The sequence below is a fragment of the Loxodonta africana genome, chromosome 25 (assembly GCF_030014295.1).
Source record: "Loxodonta africana isolate mLoxAfr1 chromosome 25, mLoxAfr1.hap2, whole genome shotgun sequence".
Classification (NCBI taxonomy): domain Eukaryota; kingdom Metazoa; phylum Chordata; class Mammalia; order Proboscidea; family Elephantidae; genus Loxodonta; species Loxodonta africana.
Genome location: NC_087366.1, coordinates 3523039 through 3531429, shown reverse-complemented (window position 1 = coordinate 3531429; position 8391 = coordinate 3523039). Strand labels below are relative to the sequence as shown.

Genomic DNA, 8391 nt, shown 5'->3' with positions numbered 1-8391 from the left:
ATATTAGATAGCAAGTGAGAAATTTCATTCTTTCATTAAATATTCAACAAATATATATTGAGTTCTTCCTGTGTGCCAGGTATTAATGCTAAGGAATGTGGATCCAAGAGAATAAAACAGATACAGTGTGCTTGTGGAGGTGTGTATAGTGAGGCAAGTGGAGAAATAGCTAGGATTCCAAGTTCATAATCTTTATCACCAACAAAATTTCATCACAGTGGGTATAGATGTTAAGTAATTACCTTACAGTTCTAAAATGTTAGTTTTCTAGGAAAAGGAACGAATTACTTAGTCATAATAATACAAATATTCTTTTTTTTAAAGCTGGAAATTTTTTTTAATTGATAAGAAATTTGATTTGAAGTTCCACACTGTATTTTCATATTTCTTCTTTTAAATGATAAACTCAAGCAACTACACAGAAAAAAAAAAATTTTTAACTTGGTGAACATTGTATTCCCGTATCTTTGTTGCTAGATCTTTTTTTGTTTGTTTTTTAATTTTTATTGTGCATTAAGTGAAAGCTTACAAGTCAGTCCCACATACAAAAATTTATATACAGCTTGCTATATACTCCTGGGAAACCCTGGTGCCATAGTGGTTAAGTGCTAGGGCTGCTGACCAAAGGGTGAGCAGCTCGAATCCTCCAGGTGCTTTTTGGAAACTCTATGGGGCAGTTCTACTCTGTCCTATAGGGTTGCTATGAGCAGGAATTGACTCTACGCACTGGGTTTGGTATTGGTTTTCATGTACTCCTAATTGTTCTCCCCCCAATGAGACAGCCCAATCCTTAAAAATATGGAACACTTCACAAATTTCCTTGTCATCCTTGTGCAGGGGACATGCTAATCTTCTCTGTATTGTTCGAATTTTAGCGTAGGTGCTGCCGAAGCAAGCACCAAATATTCTTTACATAAAATCAAAAAAAAAAAAAAAAACCCACTGCCCTGGAGTTGATTCCGACTCATAGCGACCCTATAGCTATTCTTTACATAAAAAAAAATATATATATATAGATACACAAATTATGAATCGTGTAAAGGAATGTTTATGCTAATATTATTAGCAAAATTGTCAGGGATGCTGAAAGTATTAGGACACCCTCGCCATTCAACTCTCTGAACATGTGTCCCGGTTATTAGCCAATATGTGTGTCCCCTGAAGAAAACATGGCTGAATTTTTGTTTGTCTTTTTTTTCATAAATCTAGACATTATTATTTGAGTCAGCCACACAGTTAAGAATACCAGTGAAAGATTCATTGACTGCTCTCTCCATCCAGGACTAACAACACAGCAGATGGCAACTACTATAATTGGTTCATAATCTCTGAATGCTCATGCTATTTCGTGAATTTAATTTCAAATAGGGGAATGAAATGTTTTAGCTATACTGTGAATCAGTTTATACAGAATAAGCTCAGGTAACTTTTGATTATTCACAGTTAGCTCCGGGGCATTTATAGAAAACATGTTATCATCATTTCCTTAACATTTAATGGCTTCATACAATATAATATATATTATAATTCTTTAAAAATAAAAGATTTGGGTGCCCCTATAAAATAGTTTTTTATTTATTTATTTTTTAATAGGATGTGTGAAACAATGGACTATTGTAAATGCCAGTTCTGTTTTCTATCACCTAGAAACATGATTCGTGTGTAACAAGTTCCCAAATATTAAATACATATGCACATGCCTAACTATAAATGTACCAAAGATCATGAAGGTGACTCAGAACTGGACATTTCGTTCTGTTATACATAAGGTCGCCATGAGCGCGAGCTGACTCCACATCAACTAACAACAAAATATAAATTTGAAGTTATTTTTAAACTCAATAATGTTCAATTAGCAGTTTTATTTTGTTTAAGATAATACAACATTATTCATTTTTAATAAAATTGGGTAGTGACACATATGGTTAAGCACTCAACTACTGAGCCAAAAGGGTGATGGTTTGAACCCATCCAAAGGTGCCTTAGAAGACAGGCCTGGCAATCAGCTTCTGAAAGATTACAGCCTTTAAAGTCCCATGAAGCAATGGAACTGATTTGACAACAACCAACAACAACATATTTGTGTATATATGTATATAAAACCAAACCAAACCCAGTGCCGTCGAGTCAATTCTGACTCATAGTGACCCTGTAGGACAGAGTAGAACTGCCCCGTGGAAATTCCAAGGAGTGCCTGGCAGATTCGAACTGCCGACTCTTTGGTTAGCAGCCGTGGCATTAACCACTACGCCACCAGGGTTTCCATATACACACACACACACACACACACAAGATTTTTTATTAAAATCACAATAAAAAATATAGCTTTGTAGAGTGAAAAATGAACCCTTAATGTCAGAATCGACTGGATAGCAATGGGTTTGGTTTTTTTAGTTTGGATTTTTTGACAGGCAACACATTTCTAGGATTATATTGTTATTCTCTCCACATGTTTGCCTTGAGACCTACCATCTTCCTAAAATGTAACCCAGCAATCTGACCACAATAGATTGCTACTGGGGTAGACACTGATCCAAGTTGTGCTAGTAGGTTCCTTTACTGAGAATGTTAGATCAGCCAATTAGAGAGGGAAACCATTTTCCCCGGTGGCTGGACATGTTATAAAGTTTTACTTGGGACTATCAGAAGCTATTTTTCTTGACACATTGAAAAAAACTAAGCTGAAGCAATAAGTACTAAAGCATGTGTAGAGAGTAAAGCAGATATAACAGGAGAGAGGGAGTGTAAACCAAATGGTCTGGTCTTTGACTGGCTTTCAACTGGACAATAGAGGTGATTGGCCTAGGCTTGTTCACCTGGCAGTGTCAGGATTCCATAAAACAGAACAGAAGCATGCAAGGTCCCTCGAGGCTGAGGCTCAGAAGTGGTACACTTCCATATCTGCCACATTCTACTGGCCAAAGCAAATCACGAGGCAAACACATATTCAAAAATTGGGGAAATAGACTATACTTCTTTATCGAAGGGAGTCCCTGTATGGTGTTAATGAATAATGCTCTCAGCTGCTAAATAAAAGATTGAAGGTTGCAGTCTATCTAGAGGCACCGCAGAAGAAAGGCCTGGTGATCTACTTCTTTAAAAACTAGCCATTATAAACCCTATGAAGCACAGTTCTACTCTCACACACATGGGGTCACCACCAGAATCAACTCTTTGGCAACTGTTCTGTTTTTTATTGGTGTTTACTGAAGGAGTGGCAAAGTCATATTGCAAAAAGCATAAATACAGGAAAAAATGAGAAATTGGTGCCATTACTATAATCGACCTACTGATTTCTAACCTATACAAAGGATGACACATTTTGCATGTTGTTCTACACCTCTCTTTTTTAATAATTTATTTTTGTTGTTCTTTTCGAGAATATACAGAGCAGAACATATACCAATTCAACAACATCTACTTTTACAATTCAGTGACATTGAGTGTCTTCTTTGAGTTGTGCAACCATTCTTACCTTCTTTTCCTGAATTTTTCCTCCCCCATTAACCTAAACTCACTCCCCCCTAAGATTTCTACCTAATCTTTTGAGTTGCTGTTGTCGGTTTGATCTCATATAGATAGCTATTAAAAGAGCACAATCCTCAAGGCTGACATTCTTTACTAGTTAAATTAAATTAATGTTTGGTTTTAAGAAGATTTCAGGGAATATTTTTGGTTCAAGGTTTAAAGATTATCGCAGGGCAGTAGTTTCAGGGGCTCATCCAGTTTTAATTGCTCCAGAAAATCTGGATTTCATGAGAATTTGAAATTCTGTTCTGCAGTTTCTCCCTTTTGATAAAGATTCTTCTATAGAATCTTTAATCAAAATATCCAGGCAGGGAGGAGCCAGTCAGTTCTCCTTGTCTCATAGGAAAGGAGGCAGTTTTTTCTTGGAGGCAATTAGCCACAAATTCCATTTTCCTCTTCCTATCCTTCTTTCTTTTTTGCTCCAGGTGAATAGAGAGCAATTGTTGTACCTTGGATGACCGCTTGCAAAATAATCTCTAAAATAGTTCATGCATTAAATACTTCAGAGATTATTTTCTATCAGTGCATAAAGAATTCTTTGTTATATTTTATAGCTGCATAGTTGTTTGTACCATAATTCATTTTACTCCTTTTGCTTAAGAAACATTGTTGTATTGAGAAGCCTTTTATATTAGTAAAGTAGTTGCTTTGCACCTGAAAGAGTATATACAGAGAATAAGTTTTTAGAAATTGAATAACTTGTTGAAAATGTATGTACATTTGTAATAATTATAGTTAGTGAAGAATTTATAAGGTAAAGGTCATACCAATTTATACTCACAGTAGAAATGTGTATGAGTCCTGGTTACCCCATATTCTTGGACCAAAACATCTAATCAAACTTTTTGATCTTTCCCAATATGATAGGTTAAAAATTAATTTTTCAACATGATTTAAATAAACAAATGAGGTTGGACATCTTTTCATGTACTTAATGATCATTGTATTTTCATTCAAAGCTTTTGGCTATCTCTTCGTTGATTGTTAGCTAATACCAGTGACTGAATTTAACTTTATGTGAAGAAAAATGTATGTAGCCTTCTCAGTTGGTTGACAATTCCCTTGAAAGTGTTTTCTCTGATTCTTGGTTAAGTATTTGATTTAGCCTAAGTTATACTCTGAACAAGGAGCCCTGATGGTGTAGTGTCTAAGCACTCAGCTGCTAACCAAAAGGCTGGCAGTTTGAACCCACCAGTGGCTTCATGGGAAAAAAGACCTGGTGATCTGTTCCTGTAAAGACTACAGCCTAGAAAACGCTATGGGGCAGTTCTACCCTGTCATATAGGGTCACTATGAGTTGGAGTTGACCTGATGGCACCCAACAACATACACTCAACTTACTCATTCTTCATTATTGCTTTTTTGCTTATTTGTTTATGTTAATATATATCAGTCTTTCCACTGACCTCTGGTCACTGGAAATATATGTATGAATATAACTTTTTCCCACAAAGAAATTATGGTTTTGTGGGGAGACTATTCAAACAGAAAGATAAATATTAGAATAGTTACATAGAACTGTGGAAGCACACCAAAAGTTACCTAATCCAGAATTAGGTAGGAGAAAAATGTTAGTGAAGGAGACTCTTGACAGATAAATAGAAGTAAACCAGTCAAATCATAGTGGGAGGCATTTACTGCAAAGGGAGGAGCATTTGTTAAGGCTCAATGTCAAGAATATGCATTTTTATTTTAAGAAATTTAAATGGAAAATATTCTTTATAATTTAGAAGTTAAGTAGTCTTGGAACTAGAGTTATAAATCAAATGTGAGAGAGGGTTTTGTGAGAGATGAAACTAGAAAAATAAATGAAAGCTTAGGAGCTGAGACTTTACACTAAAGATTCCCTAGAGGATTGTAAGCATCTAAGTGACAGGAAGAGTTATACATTTTAGGAAGAAAACATCGACTCAGTAAAGAGAATGAGATAGAGCAGGACTAAACAGGTGGCAGTAAGGATGCAGGCAAGAAACAATGAGGGATCGAAAGTGAGGCGTGACAAAAAGGTCAATGATGGCCATGAAAGCCGGACAGCATGCACCGGTTATGCACGAGATAAATGTTTGGGATTGTCAGGAAGTGGCTTTCAGAAACAAGGAGAATATGAATCCACCCCAGTCATGAAGGTACATGGAGTGGCGGATACCGCGCACCCTACAATTCAGCGATCAGCTGGCTATCAAGTAACATCTTATGGATGAAGATAATTTAGTTGATTTATTTTTAATGAAGGCAAGAAGGTATGGTGAACATTCTTCAAACAGGTTAAGGATATATTTTGCTTATCATGCAATGGACTTTGAAAAAAAAAATAATAACGGACTTTACAGAGGTCAAAATCAAAGATTTTGGAGAGTAGAGAACAACAGGGGGTTGGAGCTGAGGAAACAATCACAGAGCATTTTGGGGATGGGAATTAAGGGGGAAAAACAGGCAACCAGAAGATGATAACATAATGAGCTGATAGCAAAAAAGACAAGGAAGCAAATGATGTAAGATTAATCGACCTCAAAAGTTCAGATAAAATTTGACATAAAATTGTCAATGAAGGCGTAAGCAAAGGTTTCAACTATGAGTAGAGACTGGGCAAAGCCAGCAGTCAATCTAAACTTAACTTTGTATGTGCTTCTTTCCAAGGAGCATTTAGGGGCTAACACAAATCACTCTCACCCAGAAACATTCATTTCGTCAGTAATTTCCGTTTCTATCATTATTAACAGTGTAGCTAGAACATCTCAGAAAACAGTATAACTTTCAGAAAAATCTGACTTTTTTTAGATGCAGTAATAGCCCTGCATTTTCCAACTTTATATTGAACTAATATGGCACCCACGGAATTTCTGAGACTAGGCGGAGTCCAGTCAGGAGAGAAAAATCATACCAGTTATTTTAACAGGGAGAATTAAAAATAAAAAAATGTTAATTTGATATGAAGTTGTTAACTAGGTAACTGAAAAATCCCAAAAGAGAAGTTATCGTGGAGGTAGCAATTGTAGGAAGCAACTATCATACCTAGATCTGGACAAATAAACAGAAAAGACTGAAATTATGTTAAAACTTAGAAGCTTGGAGAGGAAGCCCCAGGACCTCTGAGAAGGGAATGCTGCTCAGTCGGTGCTAGTACCTCTCAGGTTTGTGAGGGGGCTCCATTGGACTTGGAATCAGGGTCTCTGAGAGAGCTGCATAAAGGCTGGTCCTGCAAAGTATTATAAAGATTTCAAGCTAGATTCAAACGTTGCCATGAGAAGGCGTTGCTGCTGCTCCTGCTCCTGCTGCTGCTCCTGCTGCTGCTCCTCCTGCTGCTACTGCTGTTCCTGCTGCTCCTGCTGCTGCTGCTCCTCCTGCTGCTGCTCCTGCTGCTCCTGCTGCTGCTGCTCCTGCTGCTGCTGCTCCTGCTGCTGCTGCTCCTCCTGCTGCTGCTGCTGCTGCTCCTGCTGCTCCTGCTGCTGCTGCTGTTCCTGCTGCTGCTCCTCCTGCTGCTGCTCCTGCTGCTCCTGCTGCTGCTGCTCCTGCTGCTGCTGCTCCTGCTGCTGCTGCTCCTCCTGCTGCTGCTGCTCCTGCTCCTGCTGCTGCTGCTCCTGCTGCTCCTGCCGCTCCTGCTGCTGCTGCTGTTCCTGCTGCTGCTCCTCCTGCTGCTGCTCCTGTTCCTGCTGCTGCTGCTGCTCTGGCTCCTGCTGCTCCTGCTGCTCCAGCTCCTGATGCTGCTCCTGCTGCTGCTGCTGCTCCTGCTGCTGCTGCTGCTGGGATGAGAAAGAACTGCTAGAGTGATTCTCATAGGACCTTGAAGTAGACAGGAGGTAAAGCGGAAGGAACAAGTCCCTAGTCTCTCAGTTTCCCTCTAGCACCTTCTGTTGGTAACGTCTAAGAGGCAGACCACTGGCAAAGTAGAAGTATGCTCCTCAGAGTCCCAACCCCAGTATCACCACAAAGCCCAGTACGGAGGTGGGGTTGGAGATGAGAGATGATTGCCTAAGAGCCAGCACAATATACATTTGTTACAGTATATTTAAAAAAAATAAATGTAATTATATGTGGATGTGGTGTGTTTGTATATAAGGAGCCCTGGTGTCGTAAGGGTTACACATTCAGCTGCTAACCTAAAGCTGGTAATTCGAACCCACCAGCCACTTCTCTGCAGGAGAAAGATGTGACAGTCTGCTTTCTTAACAATTACAGTGGAGGAAACCCTAGAGGGCAGTTCTACTCTGTTCTATAGGATCACTGTGAGTCAGAATCGACTTGAAAGCAACAGATCTTTTTGTTTGTTTTATTTTGTTTTGTTTATATATGTGTGTGTGTATAATTACATATAAAAAGTTTTTCTGTTATACACATGTGTATATGTTGTCATTGTTGTTAGTTGCTGTCAAGATGATTCTAACTCTTGGCAACCCTGTGTGTGCAGAGTAGAACTGCTCCAAGGGGTTTTCAAGGCTGTAACTTTTCAGAAGCAGATCACCAGGCCTGTATTAGGAGGCGCCTCTGCTTGGGTTCAACCATCAACCTTTTGGCTAGTAGTCGAGAGCTTAACCATTTGTGTCACCCAGGGATGCCCATAAACACTTTTGAATGTGTGTGTGTGTGTGTGTGTGCGTGTGTACGTATTCACTGGAAAGATCTCCTAGGGCATCCTTACAGAACCTTTGTCCTTTACTTACCTTAGGCGTGAACTTTTTTTTTTTTTGCACTAGTGTGGATCCATATTAATTTTGCTTTTCTGGTAATGTTACTTTACCTTTAGTAATCTAGTGTAGTATTTGGATAAACTGTCTGCTGTCATAAAGCAGCTAGAAACATCACTCATTACAGCAATGAAAACCTTGTCGGCCTTAGTAAATGAAAGATGCATTAATATCTGGCTTG

The 8391-nt window shown here is 38.6% G+C and overlaps 1 non-coding gene across 1 annotated transcript; it reads right to left on the bottom strand.

Moving 5' to 3' along the window:
* Positions 1 to 792: 792 nt before the first annotated feature.
* Positions 793 to 899, bottom strand: LOC111750969 (U6 spliceosomal RNA). The gene has a single exon (XR_002786040.1). It is a non-coding gene; the product is annotated as a U6 spliceosomal RNA (small nuclear RNA).
* Positions 900 to 8391: the final 7492 nt, after the last annotated feature.